Source organism: Saimiri boliviensis, chromosome 11 (assembly GCF_048565385.1).
Source record: "Saimiri boliviensis isolate mSaiBol1 chromosome 11, mSaiBol1.pri, whole genome shotgun sequence".
NCBI lineage: Eukaryota > Metazoa > Chordata > Mammalia > Primates > Cebidae > Saimiri > Saimiri boliviensis.
In genome coordinates, this window is record NC_133459.1 from 33,004,569 (window position 1) to 33,024,353 (window position 19,785).

The 19,785-nt window shown below is 36.8% G+C and overlaps 1 long non-coding RNA gene across 1 annotated transcript in view; it reads right to left on the reverse strand.

Moving 5' to 3' along the window:
- LOC141580390 (uncharacterized) overlaps positions 1 to 10,514 on the reverse strand; it is a 31,003-nt gene extending 20,489 nt beyond the window's left edge. The window contains exon 1 of the long non-coding RNA XR_012512601.1: positions 10,302 to 10,514. This is a non-coding gene — a long non-coding RNA (uncharacterized LOC141580390). The remainder of the gene's footprint in view (positions 1 to 10,301) is intronic.
- Positions 10,515 to 19,785: the final 9,271 nt, after the last annotated feature.

Here is a 19,785-nt window from a genome sequence, read left to right on the forward strand (position 1 = left end):
GCTGCTTTTCTAGTTTTCCCGATTTGGCTCTTGGCTTCTCCGATTTATTTCCCACACAGCTGCTAGAGTAATCTTTTTAAAAACTCAAATTGGATCATGGTGTTTCCCTTCTTAAAACTCTCCAATGGTTTTCCATTATACTTAAAAAAAAAAAAAAAAAAGTGAACACTCCTTTTCCTGGCTTAACTGGGCGTATGTGATCTGGGCCATGTCTAACTCAGTGGTTTGCTCATTCCATTCTCTTTTTCAACTCTGTGCCAGCCCCACTGACCTTTTACCTTCTTAAACAAGAATTTTGCTGTAATCAAGCTTTACAGAGCCTGTTCCATCTATCATTAGCCATTTCCCTTTTGTGCACATGGCTGGCCCTTTCTTATTTTTTATCTTATTTATATATTTTTAATAATCATATTTTTTGAAATAAGATTCAAATATATATTGAAATGCACAACATAAGCTGTACAGTTTTGATGAATGGCTACATCTGTGTAACTTGCACTCCTATCCAAAAAGTCCTTTCGTGTCCTTGCCCAGTCAATTCTCACCCCCAGCCTACAGGCAAACCACCCTGTTTTGATTTTTTCATCATTTAAAAAAACATTTTAGAACTTTATATACATGGATTAATAAAGTCTGACAAATTTTCTGTCTGGCTATTTTTGCTCAGTACAATATCTGTGATATTCACATTGTTGCATGTATCCATAACATAGTTTTTAATTTTTGATTGGTATTTTCATTTTATGAATACATCACAATTTTTAAACCCATTCTCATACTGATGTACATCTGTGTTACTTCTGGTCTTGGTTATTAGGAATAAATTTGCTGTGAACAAGTTTTTGAATGAGTATTTTCTTTTATCTCTTTTTGATAAGTACTTGGAAATGGAATTATGCAGTCACAGGGTAATTCTAGGCTTAACTTTATAAGAAACTGCCAAAACTGTTTCCAAAGTGGATGTACCATTTTATGCCCTCTCTATCAATATATGAAAATTCTGCTTGCTCACATCCTTAGTAATATCTTGTTTTCAATCTTTTAAATGTTTGCTATTCTAATGAGTATGTAGTGCAACTCATTGTGATTTTAATTTGCATTTCTCTGACAATGAATGAGGTTGAAAACTTTTTCATTTGCTTTCTAATTATTCATATATTTGTCATTGTCTCTCCTTGAGACTCTCAGGACTCTTGGAGACCTCCTCAAGTCCTTTGAGTATATTTATTGGGTTGTTTGTCCATTTTATTTTGGAGCTGTAGTTCTTTATATATTCTAGATACAAGTCCTTTGTAAGATAAATGCGTTGTGAATGCATTCTCCTAGGCTGTATATTGCCCATTCATTTTCTTAATGGTGTATTTTCATCAGCAGAACATTTAAATTTTGATGAAGTCTAATTTATCAATTTCTTATTTTACAGTCATTGCTTCCTGTGCTTTGCCTGATAGATCTTTGATGATCCCAGGTCACAATAGTATTTTTTCCTAAAAGCTTTACAGTTTCAGCTTTTACATTTAGGTCTGTCTCTACACATCTTGAATTAATTTGTGGATACAGTTTGAGACAGAGTTTGGAGTTTATTTTTTTCATGTAAATCATCCAGTTGTTCCAGCAACAATTTTTGAAAGACTTTCTTTTTTATTGTAATGAAATAAATAAAACATAAAATTAACCATTTTAGCCATTTGAAGTGTACAATTCAGTGGCATTAATTACATTTATAGTGTTGTGCAACCATCTGTACTATCTATTTTCAAAACTTTTTGATTACCACAAATAGAAACTTTGTTATCATTAAACAATAATTGCTCATCCCTCCACCCTCTCACTTAGGCCCTGGTAACTTTTAATCTACTTTATGGTTTTACGAATTTGCTTGTTATATATATATATTTCTAATAACAAATCATACAACATTTGTCTTTTGCGTCTGGCTTATTTCACTTAGCATAAAATTGTCAAGATTTGTTCGTTTTGCAGCGTGTATCAGAACTTCATTCCTTTTTACGGCTGAATAATATTTCACTGCACATATATACCACATTTTGTTTATACATCTATCTGTTTATAGACACTTGGGTTGATTCTACCTTTGGACTATTGTGAATAATTCTGCAATAAATATTGACATACAAGTTTCTGTATTCTCTTATAATCCCTTTTATTTCTGTAAGATTGGCACTAATATCCCCACTTTTGTTTTTAATTTTAGTTGTACCTTTTCTTTTTTCTTTGTCAGTCTACCTAAGATAAATTTTACTGATCTTTTCTAGAAATCAACTGTGGCTTCAGTAATTCTATTGATCTTCTATTCTGTGTTTTACTTAACTCTGCTATAGTTTTTATTATTTTCTTTCTTCTGCTACTTTGATGTAACTTGATCTCCTTCTAGTTCCTCAAGGTGTAAAGTTAGGTTATTTGAGATTCTTTCTTCTTCGTTAATGTATGCATTTACATGTATACGTTTCTATTTAACAACTGTCTTTATTTCATTCCGTAGGTTTTAGTAAGTTGTATTTTCAGTCTTTATTTCATTCCGTAGGTTTTAGTAAGTTGTATTTTCATTTACATTCATGTTTTTTTTTCTAATTTCTCTTGTGATTTCTTTTGAACCCATTGGTTAAAAGGATATTGTCTTATTTCCACATATTTACAGATTTTTCAGTTTTCTTTCTGTTATTGATTGAATTTCATTTTACTGTGATCAGAAAACATATTTTGTATAATTTTAATATTTTTAAGTTTGTTAAGATATATCTTGTGGCCTAACATATGCTCTATCCTAGAGAATATTTCATGTACAGTTGAGAAGAGCATATTCTGTTGTTGTTGAGTGGAAGTGTTCAATCTATGTCTGTTAGTTGATTTATAGTGTTTTTCAAGCCCTCTATTTCCTTATTTATCTTCTGTCTAGATATTCCATCTATTGTTGAAAGTAGAATACCAAAGTCTACAACTATCATAGAACTATCTATTTCTCTCTTCTATTTTTTCAGTGTTTGTTTTATATATTTTGTGGTTCTGTTTCATATATCTTGGGGTTTCACATGTTTTGATGCATATTTGTTTATAATTGTTATACTTTCTTGATGAATTGACCCATTTATCAATATATAATGTTTTTCTTTGTCTCTAATAACAGTTTTTCACTTAAACTCTATTTTGCATGATTTTAGTAGAGCCACTTTGGCTCTCTTGTCATTACTATTTGCTTGGAATTTTTCTTTTTCCATTCTTTCACTTTCAACTTATTTTGTGTCTTTGGATCAAAGTGATCTTTTGTAGCCAGTCTGTAGCTAGATCATGCTTTAAAACAAACAAACCAACAAAACCAACCAATTTTGGCAATCTCTGCCTTTTGACTGGAGAATTTAACCTATTTACATTTAATATGATTACTGATAAGAAAGGACCTACTTCTGCCATTTTGCTATGCATTTTCTGTATGTCTTATAATTCTTCTATCTCTAAGTTCTCCTATTTTTACCTTCTTTTATGTATAGATGATTTTTTGGTAGTGAACTGTTTGATGCTTTTCTCATTTCTTGTTGTGTATGTTCCTTAAATATTTTATTTATGGCTACTATGGGGGAATTATACATAACATCCTAAATTCATAACAATCTAATTTGAATTGCTGTCAACTTTAATTCTGTACAAAAATTAAGCTCCCACTTACATTAGTCACAAATTATATTTTATACATTGTGTACTTGATAACAAACTTATCATTTAAAAGTTCCATTTGTCTTTTAAGTCTTATATAAAAAAAAGAGGAAATACAAACTAAAAACACAATTATACTGACTTTGACATTTTTCAGATATTTACTTTGCCAGAGATCTTCTTCATGTGGCTTTGAGTTACTATCTAGTGTCCTTTTATTTCAACCTGAAGTACCCACTTTAGCATTTCTTGTGAAGTAGTCAAATGGTAACAGACTTTCTGAGTTTTATGCAGACTAGTTTTTTTGGCCCAACATATTATCTATTTTGTTGAATATTATATGTGCCCTTGCAAAGCATGTGTTTTCTGTCATATTAGGTCAAAGCAGTGGCAATGTCACTCAACTTCCTTAAATTCACAAATTCATTATATATATATACTTTTTAAAAAAATTCTGGTAATTCTACTGACTACTATGAGACAAATAAGATTATGTGTTTTCTGTTTCTTCCCTTAATTCTATCAGTTTTTATTCCTATAAATTTAAAAAAATTGGTAATACTCCTTGTCTTAAAGTCTTTTTTATATGATATTTAAATGTTTATTTCAGCTTTTAAAGATTGGCTGGATGCAATGGCTCACACCTGTAATCCCAGCACTTTGGGAGGCTGAGGCAGGCAGATTACTTGAAGTCAGGAGTTTGAGACCAGCCTGACCAACATGGCAAAACCCTGTCTCTACTGAAAGTACAAAAATGTAGCTGGGCATGATGGTGTGCATCTGTAATACTAGCTACTCAAGTGGCTAAGGTGGAAGAATCACTTGAACCTGAGAGGCAGAGGTTGCAGTCAGTCAAGATCACACCACTGCACTCTAGTGAGACTCATCTCAAAAACAAAAAATAAAATAAAGAATGAAGACATATGAATGGGAAGTTGTTTGTCTTTTTAGAGGGAAGTATTTTTTTAAAAATACTTTAAAACTACTTGTGTCTTGTAGATATCATATATCTAGGCCAGGATTTTTTCCATTCTGAAAATATCTGCCTAATAACTGAAATCTATATATATTTAACACAATTATTGATAAAGTTGTGCTTATGTGTGTCATTTGCTACTTGCTCCTGTTTTTGGAGGGGGGGTGGACAGAGTTTTACTCTTGTCACCCAGGCTTGAGTGCAATGGCGTGATCTTGGCTCACTGCAACCTCTGCCTCCCAGGTTTAATTGATTCTCCTGACTCTGCCTCTTGAGTAGCTGGAATTACAAGTGCCCACCACCACGTCCAGCTAGTTTTGTATTTTTTTTTTTTTAGTAGAGACGAGGTTTACCATGTGTTGGCCAGGATGGTCTTGAATTCCTGACCTCAGGTGATCCACCTGCCTTAGCCTCCCAAAGTGCTGGGATTACAGACACAAGCCACCATGCCTGGCTGCTAATTGATTTCTAATTGAATTTTTATTGAGGTAATGTAGACTAGATTCACTTGCAATTGTAAGACCATTAAGGGGTAAATGTTTCAGTTATGTAAGAAAAATAAGTTCTAGCGATCTACTATACAACATAGTCCCTATGGCTAACAGTACTTTATTGCATATTTAAAATTTCCTAAGATCATATATCTTATTTCAAGTGTCCTTTCCACCAATAATAAAACAGGAGGTGAGATGAAACTTTAAGAGGTGATGGATATGTTTAAGGCATTGATGGTTTTATGGGTGTATACTTATCCCCAAACCTATCAAGTTGTATAAATTAAATATGTATAGCTTTTGATATATCAATCATACCTCAATGAAGCATGTTTTTTAAATGCTAAGAAAAATTCCTTGTACTTTTCCTCCAATTTTCTTCAGTGGTAACATTTTGCCAAAGTATAGTATAATATCAAAATTAGGATAGTGACATGGATACAATCCACCAATATTAATTAATATTGTTTACTTTTCCTACTTTATTCTTTGCCAAGATTATTTTAGCTATACTAGGGCCTGTGTTCTTCCATGTACATTTTATAATAAGTCTGTATATGATTCCATAAACTCTCTCAGAAATTTTTATAGACATTCCACTAAACCTATAGATCAATTTGGGGATAATTAATGCATTGAATCTTTCAATCCATGAACATGGTTGGTCACTCCATTAATTTTGGTTTTTTATTTTTTTATCAGCATTTTATAATTTTCAACATACAGATTACATACATGTTTTATTAATTCTATACCTAAGTATTTTATTTGGAGTTACTATATAAAGGAATTGTGTTTTTAGTTTAGGTTTCTACATATTCATAAATGTATGTGTTAGTAATAAAATACAATTGCTCTTTGTGTATTGATCTTATATCCTGGAATCTTGTTGAACTCACCAGTTAATTCTAGGAAGAGTTTTCTTTTGTAGTTGCTTTGTTTTTATTTTTCTATGTGTTTACTGCTGTCATCTGCAAATAGATATGTTTTATTTCTTTATTTCCAATTTGTATGCCTGATATGCCTTTTTTCTTGCCTTAATTTAGTAGGTAGGAATTCCAGTTCTGTTCAGTAAGAGTGGTGAGTAGGAGAGCCAAGGTGGCTGGTTAGACACAGCCAGGAAAAGCTTCTCCCACTGAGAGACCAGACCACCAAGTAGACTAACACACTCTGAACAGATCTTTGGAGAGAAGGCATTGAGAATGGATACAGAGAGGACGCAGACTCTAGGGTTAAAAGGAAGGAAGCTGGAAACCCTGTATGGGGTTGCCAAGCACCGGGACATGTTCCTGACCCTGTGTGCCTCCTAGAGAAGGGATGAGTGCAGTAAGTGTGGAGTGGCACACTCTAGTCACAGACCTCCAGGATATTATCTGTGGGAGACCCCATGACCCTCACAGGCATTTGAGTTGGCAAGGAAAATTCCTTCAAGATTTGGCAGAGACAGAACTCTAGTCTGTGAGGAGCCCAGAGGATTTGACATGGGAATGGGTACACTTGAGCACAGCCATTTGCACCCATCCCCCAAGGCTTGCCATACTCCTCTAGGTGACTTTACCCTTTGTTATCTGCTGGACCTGGAGACAGCAGGACTGTCTTATCCATGGGATGCAGTCAGTCTGATCGGAATGCCCTCTGTCTGCCAGCTTCTCCCAGGGTCCCTGTATGGCTGCACCCACTTGCAGTGCAGCCTGAGCTGCCCTGTTAAAATGCTTCTCAGTGGCTACTGCCATAGCTCTTTTGCTAGCAGCCCCTACCTTCCCATAGGAGCACTTTTTAGGCAGACCCCCACTAGGATATATCCGCCTGCAGCCTTCCTCAACCAGTATGCATTCACCCACAGCATCCCTTTGCCATTCTGCCGATGAACACACATGGGGATCCACCACCACCCCACCAGCACCCACGCACCTGGGGACCAACTACTCCCCTGCTGGCACACATGCACCCACAACCCCCTCACTACCCCATTGGTGTGCACTCACCTGCAGTCCCCCCACCACAGTGCAGTCTCCAGCGGCACCCCCTCCACTCCACTGTGCTTTTGCCAGCAGCCCCCATAGAAATGTTATTGACAGCAAACTAGGAACACCTCACCTCTCCAGTACAGCAAGTGCTTGACCTTGAGGGGCCAGACAAAAAACCTGCAGGCCTAGTTCCAGCCCTCCAGAGTTAGAGCACACAGTCCAGGAATGCTGAACTGAGCCTGGGCCCTCTGAAAGCATCCAGAAACAAAGCCAATAAACCAGACCCAACTTATACCACAATCAAAGACTAGAGAGGCAAGAAGACTGACCCAAAGGACAGCAACTTCAAGGATTAAAGCGTTGCCCACAGAGATGAGAAAAAGCTACTGCAAGAAATCTGGCAATTCTAAAAACCAGAGTATCTTCTTACCTCCAAATGACTGCACTAGCTCCCTGGCAATGGTTCTTAACCAGATTGAAATAACATAGAATTCAGAATGTGGATGGCAAACAAGCTCAACTTTCCCTGAGATACAGGAGAAGGTTAAGACCCCTTTCGGGAAAAGCAGTAAAATGATCTAAGAGTTGAAAGACGACATAACCATTTTAAGAAATAATCAAACTGAACTTCTGAAAAATAAAAAATTCATGACAGAAATTTTATCATATAACTGGATGCATTAATAACAGGATAGACCAAGTTGAGGAAAGAACCTCAGAGCTTGAAGATCACTCCTTCAAATCAATGCAGGCAGAGAAAAATAAAAAATGAAAAAACCTCTGAGAAATATGGGATTATGTAAAGAGAACAAAACTATAACCCATTGGAATCTGTGAAAGGGAGGGTGAAAGAGCAAGAAACTCAGAAAACATATTTGAGAATATTGTCCAACTTCACTAGAGAAGTCAACATGCAAATTCAAGGTATTCAGAGTGAGATACTATACAAGATGATCATCCTCAAGACATATAGACATCAGACTCTCCAAGTTCATCATAAAAGAAAAATATCTTAAAGGCAGCTAGAAAGAAAGGGTGGGTCACATACAAAGGGAGCCCCATCAAGCTAAAAGAGGATCTTGCATCAGAGCCAGAAGATACTGGGGGCCTATATACAGCATCCTTAAAGAAAAGAAATTCCAGTCAAGATTTTCATATCCAGCCAAACTAAGTTTCATAGGTGAAATAGAAATGCAAATCTTTTTTTAGACAAGTAAATGCTATGGGAATTCATTACCACTAGAACTGCCTTATGAGAGATATTTAATGGAATGCTAAACATGGAAACAAAAGCTCAACACCTGCCACCACAAAAAGACAGTTAAGTAATTAGTTCATTAACACTATAAAGCAAATACACAATCAATATACATAACAACTAGCTAACAACATGATGACAAGATCAAATCCTCACATGTCAATATTGATCTTGAACACAGAGTGAGCTAAATATCTCACTGAAAAGGCAAAGTGTAGCAAGTTGGATAAAGAAGCCAGACCCAATTGTGTGCTATCTTCAAGAGACCCATCTCACATGCAATGACACCCATAGGTTCAAAGTAAAGGAATGGAGAAAAATCTATCAAGTAAAATGAAAGCAAAAAAGAGAAGAGTTGCTATTCTAATTTCAGACAAAACAAACTTTAAGCTCGCAATGATCAAAAAGGGCAAGGAAGGGCGTTATTACATAAAAATAAAGGGTTCAATCCAATAAGAGGACTTAACTGTCCTAAATCTATATGCACCCAGCACTGGGCCACCCAGATTCATAAATGAAGTTCTTACAGGCCTACAAAGAGACTTAGATAGCCATACAATAACAGTAGGAGACTTCAACATCCCATTGACAGTGTGAGGCAGTTCATTGAGTCAGCAAACTAACAAAGATATTCAGGACCTAAACTAGACCCTTAACCAAATAACCCTAGCAGATATATACAGAATACTTCACTCAACAATAGAATAGACGTTCTTCTCATCCTCATACAGCACATATGCAAAGATCGACCACATGCTAAAGCAACTCTCAACAAATTAAACAAAACTGAAATCATACCAACCACACTCTGAGCACAGAGCACAGTAAAAATATAAATCAATACCAAGGAGATCTCTCAAAACTATACAATTACATGGAAATTAAACAACCTGCTCCTAAATGACTTTAGGGTAAAGAATGAAATTAAGGCAGAAATCAACAAATTATTTGAAATTAACAAAAGCAAAAACACAACATACCAGAATCTCTGGGGCACAGCTAAAACAATTTTAAGAGGAAAGCTTATTGCACTAAATGTCTACATCAAAATTTAGAAAGATCTCAAATTAACAACCTAACATTATACCTAGAGGAACAGAAAAACAAGAGCAAACCACCCCAAAAGCTAGCAGAAAAAGATAAATAACAAAATTAGAGGTGAGCTGAATGAGATGTGAAAATCCATATGAAAGATCAATGAAATAAAAAGTTGATTTTTTGAAAGAATAAACAAGATTGATAGACCATTAGCTATATTAATAAAGAAAAAAAGAGAGAAAATCCAAATAAACACAATCAGAAATGACAAAGGTGACATTACCTCTGACTCCCATGGTAATACATAAAACCCTCAGAGACTGTTATGAGCACCTCTATGCACATTAACTTGAAAACCTGGAAGAAATGGAAATTCCTGGAAACACACAACTTCCCAAGATATAACCAGAAACATGCACAGACCAATAATGAGTTGCACAACTGAGTCAGTAATAAAAAGCCTATCACCACAAAAAGCCCTGGACCAGATGGATTCACAGCCAAATTCTGCCGGACGTACAAAGAAGAGTTGGTACCAATCCTACGGAGATTATTACAAAAAATGAGGAGGAGGGACTCTTCCCTAACTCATTCTATGAGGCCAGCATTATTCCAATACCAAAACCTGGCAGAGACACAATGAAAAAGGAGAACTTCAGGCCAATATCCCTGATGAACATAGATGTGAAAATCCTCAACACAATACTAGCAAACCAAATCTGGCAGAACATCAAAATCTAATCCACCATGATCAAATAGGCTTTATTCTTGGGATGCAAACATATGTTGGTTCAACATATGCAAATCAATAAGTGTAATTCTCCCATAAACAGAACTAAAAACAAAAATTACATGACCATCTCAATAGATATAACAAAGTAGGTGTTGAAGGAACATACCTCAAAATAATAAGAGCCATCTTTGACAAAGCCACAGCCAACATTCATAATGAACAGGCAAAAGCTGGAAGCATTCCCCTTGAGAATTGGAACAAGACAAGGTTACCCACTCTCCCTGCTCCTCTTCAATGTAGTACTGGAAATCCTATCCACAGAAATCAGGGAAGAGAAAGAAATAGAAGTCATCAAAATAGGAAGACAAGAAATCAAAGTCTCTTTCTTCACATATGATATGATTCTATAACTAGAAAACCCCACAGTCTCTGCCCAAGGCTCCCAGAGCTGATAAACAACTTCAGTAAAGTTTCAGGATATAAAATCAATGTACAAAAATCAGTAGCATTTCTATACACAAATAATGCCCAAACTGACAACCAAGTCAACTGACACAAGAACAGAAAACCAAACACTGCATGTTCTCACTCATAAGTGGGTGTTGAACAATGAGAACACATGGACACAGGGAGAGGAACATCACACATCATGGCCTGTTGGGGGATGGGAGGGTTAAGGGAGGTATAGCAGGGGGTGGGGGGATTGGGGAGGGTTAGCATTAGGAGAAATACCTAATGTAGATAATAGGGTGATGGATGCAGCAAACCATCATGGCATGTGTATACCTATGTAACAAACCTGCATATTCTGCACATGTACCCTGGAACTTAAAGTATAATTAAAAAGAAAAGATAATTTGAAAAAAGAAACAATCACATTCACAATAGCCACACACACACACACACACACACAATAAAATACCTGGGGATACAGCTAACCAAGAGGTGAAAGATCACTATGACAGAAATTATAAAACACTGCTTAAAGAAATTAGAGACAACACAAACAAATGGAAAAACAGTTCATGCTCATGCACAGGAGAATCAATATTGTTAAAAAGTCCACAGAAACCAAAACAACTTACAGATTCGGTGATATTTCTATCAAACTACCAAAATCATTTTTCACAGAACTAGAAAAAACTTCTAATATTCATATGGGACTGGGTGCTGTGACTCACGCCTGTAATCCCAGAACTTTGGGAGGCTGAGGTGGGCAGATCACCTGAGGTAGGCGGATCACCTGAGGTCAGGAGTTCAACCGACCAGCTTGACCAACATGAAGAAACCCCGTCTCTACTAAAAATACAAAACTTAGCTGGGTGTGGTGGCACATGCCTGTAATCCCAGCTACTAAGGAGGCTGAGGCAGGAGAATCGCTTGAACCTGGGAGGTGGAGGTTGCAGTGAGCCGAGATCACACCATTGCACTCCAGCTTGGGCAACAAGAGTGAAACTCTGTCTCAAAAAAAAAAAAAAAAAAAAAAAAATCATATGGAACCAAAAAAGAGCCCAAATAGCCAAAGCAATCTTAAGCACAAAGAACAAAGCAGGAGGCATCACATTACCCAGCTTCAATCTGTACTATAAGGCTACCGTAACCAAAACAGGATGGTACTGGCACAAAAGAAGACCCCTTTTGCCAATGGAACAGTTTAAAGAATACTTAAGAGTTATATGACCTTTGACAAATTCAACAATAACAAGCAATGGGGAATGGAGTCCCAATTTATTAAATGGTGTTGGTATAACTGGCTAGTCACATGCAGGAGATTGAAACTGGACCCCTTCCTTTGACCATATACAAAAATCAACTCAAAATAGATTGAAGATTTAAATATGAGTTCTAAAATAAATTTTTTAATTCTAGAAGAAAGTCTAAGAAATACCATTCTGGACATGGCCTTTGGCAAAGATTTCATGATGAAGTCTGTAAAAGCAATTACAACAAAAACAAAAATAGTCAAGTGAGACCTAATTAAACTAAAAAGCTCTGCACAGCAAATGACACTATCAATAGGGTAAACATGCAACCTACAGAATGGGAGAACATATCAACAAACTATGTATCCAACAAAAGTTCTAATATCCAGAATCTATAAGGAATTTAAATCAATAAGCAAAAAATAACTCCACTAAAAAATGTGAAAAGAACAAGACCAGACACTTCTCAAAAGAAGATATATATGTGGCCAAAAAGCATTTGAAAAAATGCTCTATATCACTAATCGTTAGAGAAATGCAAATCAACATTTCCACCAATCACAATAAGACACCATCTCATACCAGTCATAATGGCTGTTATTAAAAAGTCAAAAAATAATAGATGTTGGTGAGACTGTAGACAAAAGGGAATGCTTGTACATTGCTGATGGGAACGTAAATTAGTTCAGCCACTGTGAAAAGCAGTTTGGCTATTTCTCAAAGAATTTAAGACAGAATTACCGTTCAACCCAGTAATCCCATTACTGGGCCCAAAGGAATAGAAATCATTCTACCAAAAGGGCACTTGCCTTTATATGTTCATCACAGCACTATTCATAACAGCAAGGACATAAAATCAACTTACATGCCCATCTATGGCCTTACCACCCTCAACGTGTCCGATCTCGGTCTCATCTCGGAAGCTAAGCAGGGGCACGCCTGTTTAGTTCTTGGATGGGAGACCACCTGGGAATACTGGGTGCTGTAGGCTTTTAAAAATAAAAATGAAAAAAAAAAACTTATATACCCATCAATGGTGGACTGGATAAAGAATATGTGGTACATATACATCATAGAATACTACACAGCCTTAAGAAAGAATGAGATCATGTCCTTTGCAGCAACATAGATGCAGCTGGAGGTCATTATTCTAACCAAATTAACATAAGAACAAAAAACCAAATGCCACATATTCTCATTTATTAGTGGGAGCTAAACATTAAGTACACATAGTCATAAAGATAGAAACAGTAGACACTGGGGAACACTTGAAGGTGGAATGGGGAGGATGGGAGGGTCATAAAACTACTTATCAGGTACCATGCTTACTACCTGGGTGATAAAATCATTTGCACACTAAACCCCAGCAACATGCAATTTACCCATGTAACAAACCTGCACATGTACCCCCTGAACCTAAAAGTTGGGAAGAGAAAAAAAAAAAAGAGTAATGAGGTGTTCATCTACATGTTGTTCCTGGTCTTAGTCTTTTACCATTAGGTGTTGTTTTTTTGAAGATGCTTTTCTATCAAGTTGAAGTAATTTCCATCTATTTCTATTTTTCTGAAAGTTTTTGTGATGAATAGATATTGAATTTTGTCAGATAAGTTGATAAGATCATATGATTTCTCATTTTTAGCTTGTATGATGGATTACATTGATTGAGTTTTGAATATTGAACCAGCTTGGTATACCCAAAATGTCTCATTTGGTCATGGTACAATTTGTAATATAATTAGCATATAATTACTTTCATACATTGTGAGATTCGGCTTGCTAATATCTTTTGATGATTTTTGTGTTAAAATTAATGAGAGATATTGATCTGTTGCTTTCTTTATTTTTACTGTCCTTGTCTGGTTGTGACATTAGAGTAAAATTGACCTCATAAAATGAAGTGGACAGTGTTCCCTTCTTATATTAGTCTCCTATTTCTATTAGTTTCCTATTGCTATGGTAACAAATTACTACAAATTCAGTGGCTTAAAACAACACAACACAAATTTGTTACCTTATAGTTCCGGAGTTAGTTTATTTGGTGCCATTGAGGCTCTCTCTGCTCTCAGCTGTTGCTGCTTGAGGAGGAGAAAGGGATTTCCCTGGGTAACATGGTTGGTTATTATGGTGAGACCCATCCTACAATTGTTTAGTACTTGGTTTCTCTGAGAAGATGAAGAGAGTTTTAGGCCTGTGAGGATAATGAGACTTCCTGGACCATGTCACCTGCCATGACTGGGCCTATTTCTTTAGTGCCACCTGCACACCTACAGGAGTCTCCAATCCATGGGTACAGACAGGGTTGTACCCTGTATTTGAATAGCTTGTATTTGATCTCTACCCACTGGCCTTATTATTTCAGTGGAAAGGGAGAGTCTCAGGCTCAGTAGGGAAGGAGAGTACCTTCCCTAGCCAATCTATCTTCCTTGTAGATGCTGGGCTCATTTGATATTATTTGAGAGACTTCAGTTAAGCCCATGGAGGAATGAGCATACTTAGACTTTCTTATGTTGTTAGACTGAGGGTCAGAAAATGCCTGACTGAGTGAGCTTTCTCTGTTGGGTGGGAAGACACAAAACACTGTGCTGTTCCTCCAGTCCCAGGTTGGCATACAAGCTTACCTTCTTCTTACTACCTTACTATCTTCTTAGTATAGTTCTCCTTTGGTCATCTCTTGTACTATTTTCAGGGTTTAGAATTCTAATTACCAGGTAGAAGTAGGGAAAAATGGGTCTACACCATCTTGTGTGGACTAAAAGTCCTGATATTGTTTCTTATTTTTCTTATCTGTTTTTATTTTTATTTTTTGTGACTTAATCTTTTTTCTTCATTTGGGTTAGTTGAATAACCTTAGTATTCCATTTTGATTACTCTCGTGTTTTTTTGTTTGTTTGTTTGTTTGTTTTTAAATCTAAGTCTCTTTGCAGTATTTTTTAGTTGTTGCCCTGGAGATTACAACATACATTTTTTTATTTGTCTCAATCTTCTATGTTATCTTCTAGGAGATTTACAGTTTTAAATTTTACATTTAGATCTCTGATCCATTTTGCATTTTTTTGTGAAAACTTCAAGGTCTATGTCTAGATTTATGTTTTTGCATGTGGATGTTCAATTGTTCCAGCACTATTTGTTGAAGACACTGTCTTTTTCCTATTGCACTCCCTTTGTTCCTTTATTAAAAATCAGTTGACTCTATTTGTGTCAGCCATATCTAGACTCTCTATTCTGTTCCATTGATATGTTCATCTCTTCTTTCATCACTGCCATGCTGTCCTGATTTTTGTAGATTTAAAGTAAATCTTGAAGTTGGATAGTGTCAGAACTCCAACTTTGTTCTTCTCCCTCAATATTGTGTTGGCTATTCTGGGTATTTTGAATTTACATGTAAACTTTAAAAATCACTTTGTCTCCTTTGTGAACAAGCAAGCGCTCAGAGATTTCATCACCACCAAACCTGCTCTACAAGAACTCATGAAAGAGGCTCTACACTTATAAAGGAACAACCAGTACCAGGCACTCCAAAAACACACCAAATGGTAAAAGAGCATCGACACAATCAAGAATCTGCATCAACTAACCAACAAAACAGCCAGGTAGCATCAAAATGACAGTATCAAAATCACACATAACAATACTATCCCTAAATGTCAATGGACTAAATGCCCCAATCAAAAGACACAGACTGGCAAACTGGATAAAAAGCCAAAACCCATCAGTGTGCTGTATCCAGGAAACCCATCTTACATGCAAGGATACACAAAGGCTCAAAATAAAGGGATGGAGGAAGATCTACCAAGCAAATGGAGAGCAAAAAAAGGCAGGAGTTGCAACTCTCATCTCTGACAAAATAGACTTTAAAGCAACAAAGATCAAAAGAGACAAAGAAGGACATTACATAATGGTAAAAGGATCACTGCAACAAGAAGAGCTAATGATCCTAAATATATACGCACCCAATACAGGAGCACCCAGATACATAAGGCAAGTTCTCAATGACCTACAAAGAGACTTAAACTCCCACACAATAATAGTGGGAGACTTCAACACCCCACTGTCAATATTAGACAGATCATCCAGACAGAAAATCAACAAGGATATCCAGGACCTGAACTCAGACCTGGAACAAGCAAACCTAATAGACATTTACAGAACTCTCCACCCCAAATCCACAGAATATACATTCTTCTCAGCACCACATCACACCTACTCTAAAATTGACCACATAATTGGCAGTAAATCACTCCTCAGCAAATGCAAAAGAACAGAAATCATAACAAACAGTCTCTCAGACCACAGTGCAATCGAGTTAGAATTCAGAATGCAGAAACTAACTCAGAACCGCACAGCTTCATGGAAACTGAACAACTTGCTCTTGAATGTTGACTGGATAAACAATGAAATGAAGGCAGAAATAAAGATGTTCTTCGAAACCAGTGAGAACGAAGACACAACATACCAGAATCTCTGGGACACATTTAAAGCAGTCTCTAGAGGAAAATATATAGCAATGAGTGCCCACATGAGAAGAAAGGAGAGGTCGAAAATTGACACCCTATCATCAAAATTGAAAGAGCTAGAGGAGCAAGATCAAAAAAACTCAAAACCTAGCAGAAGACAGGAAATATCTAAGATCAGAGCAGAACTGAAGGAAATAGAGACACAAAAAACTCTTCAAAAAATCAATAAATCCAGGAGCTGGTTCTTTGAAAAGATCAACAAAATAGACAGACCACTAGCCAGATTAATAAAAAAGAAAAGAGAGAATAACCAAATTGATGCAATAAAAAACGATAAAGGGGATATCACCACAGATTCCACAGAAATCCAAACCATCATCAGAGATTATTACAAACAACTCTATGCACATAAATTAGTAAACCTGGAAGAAATGGATAAATTCCTGGACACCTGCACCCTCCCAAGCCTAAACCTGGAAGAAGCCGAAACCCTGAATAGACCAATAACATGGTCTGAAGTCGAGGCAGCAATAAAGAGCCTACCACCCAAAAAAAGCCCAGCTGAATTCTACCAGACATACAAAGAGGAGCTGATACCATTCCTTCTGAAACTATTCCAGACAATCCAAAAAGAGGGAATCCTTCCCAAATCATTTTACGAGACAAACATCATCCTGATACCAAAACCTGGCAGAGACTCAACAAGAAAAGAAAATTTCAGGCCAATATCCATGATGAACATAGATGCAAAAATCTTCAATAAAATACTGGCAAACCGATTGCAACAGCATATCAAAAAGCTCATCCACCATGATCAAGTAGGATTCATCCCGGGGATGCAAGGCTGGTTCAACATACGCAAGTCCATAAACGTAATTCACCACATAAACAGAACCAAAGACAAAAACCACATGATTATCTCGATTGACGCAGAGAAGGCTTTTGACAAAATTCAACAACCCTTTATGCTAAAAACCCTCAATAAACTAGGTATTGACGGAACGTATCTCAAAACAATAAAAGCTATTTACGACAAACCAACAGCCAATATCATACTGAATGGGCAAAAACTGGAAGCATTCCCTTTGAAATCTGGCACTAGACAAGGATGCCCTCTCTCACCACTCCTATTCAATATAGTACTGGAAGTTCTAGCCAGAGCAATCAGGCAAGAAAAAGAAATAAAGGGTATTCAAATTTGAAAGGAGGATATCAAATTATCTCTATTTGCAGATGACATGATTGTATATCTGGAAGACCCCATCATCTCAGCCCAAAATCTCCTGAAACTGATAAACAACTTCAGCAAAGTCTCAGGATACAAAATCAACGTGCAAAAATCACAAGCATTCCTGTACACCAGTAATAGACTTCAAGAGAGCCAAATCAAGAACGAACTGCCATTCACAATTGCTACAAAGAGAATAAAGTACCTAGGAATACAACTAACAAGGAACGTAAAGGACCTCTTCAAGGAGAACTACAAGCCATTGCTCAATGAAATAAAAGAGGATACAAACAGATGGAGAAACATTCCATGTTCATGGTTAGGAAGAATCAACATCGTGAAAATGGCCATACTGCCCAAAGTAATTTACAGATTCAACGCTATTCCCATCAAGCTACCAATGACCTTCTTCACAGAACTGGAAAAAAAACACCTTAAACTTCATATGGAACCAAAAGAGAGCCCGCATAGCCAAGTCAACTCTAAGCAAAAAGAACAAAGCAGGAGGCATCACACTACTGGACTTCAAACTATACTACAAGGCTACAGTAATCAAAACAGCATGGTACTGGTACCGAAACAGAGATATAGACCAATGGAACAGAACAGAGGCCTCACAGGAAAAACAACATACCCACAACCATCTGATCTTCGACAAACCTGACAAAAACAAGCAATAGGGAAAGGACTCCCTGTTTAATAAATGGTGTTGGGAAAACTGGCTAGCCATGTGCAGAAAGCAGAAACAGGACCCCTTCCTGACACCTTACACCAAAATTAACTCCAGATGGATTAAAGACTTAAACATCAGACCTAACACCATAAAAACCTTAGAGGAAAACCTAGGCAAAACCATTCAGGACATAGGTGTAGGCAAGGACTTCATGACCAAAACGCCAAAAGCAATGGCAACAAAAGCCAAAATAGACAAATGGGACCTAATCAAACTCCACAGCTTCTGCACGGCAAAAGAAACAGTCAGTAGAGTGAATCGGCAACCAACAGAATGGGAAAAAATTTTTGCAGCCTACCCATCTGACAAGGGGCTGATATCCAGAATTTACAAAGAACTAAAGCAGATCTACAAGAAAAAAACAAACAAGCCCATTCAAAAATGGGCAAAGGACATGAACAGGTACTTTACAAAAGAAGACATACAGGAGGCCAACAAACATATGAAAAAATGCTCATCATCACTGGTCATCAGAGAAATGCAAATCAAAACCACATTGAGATACCATCTCACACCAGTTAGAATGGCGATCATTAAAAAATCGGGAAACAACAGATGCTGGAGAGGATGTGGAGAAATAGGAACACTTCTACACTGTTGGTGGGAATGTAAATTAGTTCAACCATTGTGGAAGACAGTGTGGCGATTCCTCAAGGACCTAAAAATAGAAATCCCATTTGACCCAGCAATCCCATTACTGGGTATATATCCAAAGGATTATAAATCATTCTACTACAAGGACACGTGCACACGAATGTTCATTGCAGCACTGTTTACAATAGCAAAGACCTGGAACCAACCCAAATGCCCAACGATGATAGACTGGATAGGGAAAATGTGGTACATATACACCATGGAATATTATGCAGCCATCAAAAAGGATGAGTTCACGTCCTTTGTAGGGACATGGATGAACCTGGAAACCATCATTCTCAGCAAACTGACACAAGAGCAGAAAATCAAACACCGTATATTCTCACTCATAGGCGGGTGTTGAACAATGAGAACACAAGGACACAGAGAGGGGAGCACTACACACTGGGGTCCGTTGGGGGGAAATGGGGGAGGGGCGGGGGGTGGGGAAGTGGGAAGAGATAGCATGGGGAGAAATGACAGATACAGGTGAGGGGACGGAAGGCAGCAAACCACACTGCCATGTGTGTACCTATGCAACAATCTTGCATGTTCATCACATGTACCCCCAAACCTAAAATGCAATAAAATAAAATAAAATAAAATAAAATAAATAAATAAATAAAAAAAAGAAAAAAAAATCACTTTGTCAATATACACAAGATATCTTGCTGAGATTTTGATTGGGATTGTTTTGCATCTATAGATCAACTTGGGAAAAACAGACACCTTCACAATATTGAGTCTTCCTAACCACGTATATGGAATACATTTCCATTTAGTTAGATCTTTCATGGCATTTCTTTTCTTTTCCAGAGTTTTGTAGTTTTCTTCACATAGATTTTATAACACTTTGTAACATTTACACCTCAGTATTTCATTTTTTGGTGCTAATGTAA